Source organism: Mandrillus leucophaeus, unplaced genomic scaffold, assembly GCF_000951045.1.
Source record: "Mandrillus leucophaeus isolate KB7577 unplaced genomic scaffold, Mleu.le_1.0 Scaffold169, whole genome shotgun sequence".
In the NCBI taxonomy this organism is placed as follows: domain Eukaryota; kingdom Metazoa; phylum Chordata; class Mammalia; order Primates; family Cercopithecidae; genus Mandrillus; species Mandrillus leucophaeus.
In genome coordinates this window covers 4,588,709-4,589,769 of record NW_012101687.1, presented here as the reverse complement: position 1 = coordinate 4,589,769, position 1,061 = coordinate 4,588,709, and positions in this window count along the sequence as shown.

The following is a 1,061-nucleotide window of genomic DNA, read 5'->3' as shown; positions in this document are numbered from 1 at the left end:
AGTAACTTTTAAATTTTGATAGGTAATATTAAGTGGCTATTAATCTTAATGCACACCAACAATGTATGAGTACCAATTTCCTTTCACTCTCTGTGACTGAATATTAGACATCTTTAAATTTTGTCTTTACAATGAACCAACAATTGTCTTTTGTTAATTTGCATTTCTCTGATTACTAGTGAGTTCATACACCCTTTTTTTTTTTTTTAAACTTTTTAAATTAGAGAGGGGGGTCTTGCTGTGTTGCCTAGGCTTTTCTCAAACTCCTGGGCTCATGTGATCCTCATGCCTCGGCCTCCCAAAGTGCTGGGATTACAGGCATGAGCTACCATGCCTGGCCATATGCCTTTTCAAATGTTTATTAATCACCATTTGTATTTTTTGTATGTGATCATATTCTTTGCCCATTTTTCTATTGAATTGACTTTTTTCATTGATTTGCAGGGGATATATATATATATGGCATATATATTAATGTATTGTTTATATACACACGATATTTCTATTTTATTGAGTATTATTAGATATGTAATGGAAACTATTAAAAACTTTTGATCAGTACAGCTTGGTGGCTAAGTGAATGTCAGGGCTTTGGAGTTAGACTTGTGTCTCAGCTCTATGACTTCCTAGTATGTGACCTTGCGCAAAGCACTTAATCTCCCTGAACCTGTTTTGCTAAGTGGGGATGATAGATGTACTCACTGGCTTGTCTTGAGTATGGGACACATAAAGTATTCAGTAAATGGTAACACTTAGCTTTTTTTTTTTAAATTGAGATATAATTCACATACCATAAAGTGTAGAAGTCAGTCATTTTTAGTATATTCACAAGGTTGTGCAAGGATCACCACTATCTAATTCAAGAACTTTTCCATCACCCCTACCTAAAAAAATTCTGTACCCAGTCACTCCCCATCCTCCCTTCCCCACCCATCTCCTGGCAACCACTAATCACTTTCTGTCTCTATGGATTTACCTATTCTGGATGTTTCACATAAGTGGAGTCATACAGTAGGTAGCCTTTGTGTCTGGCATCTTTCATTTGGCATGTTTATAAAGTT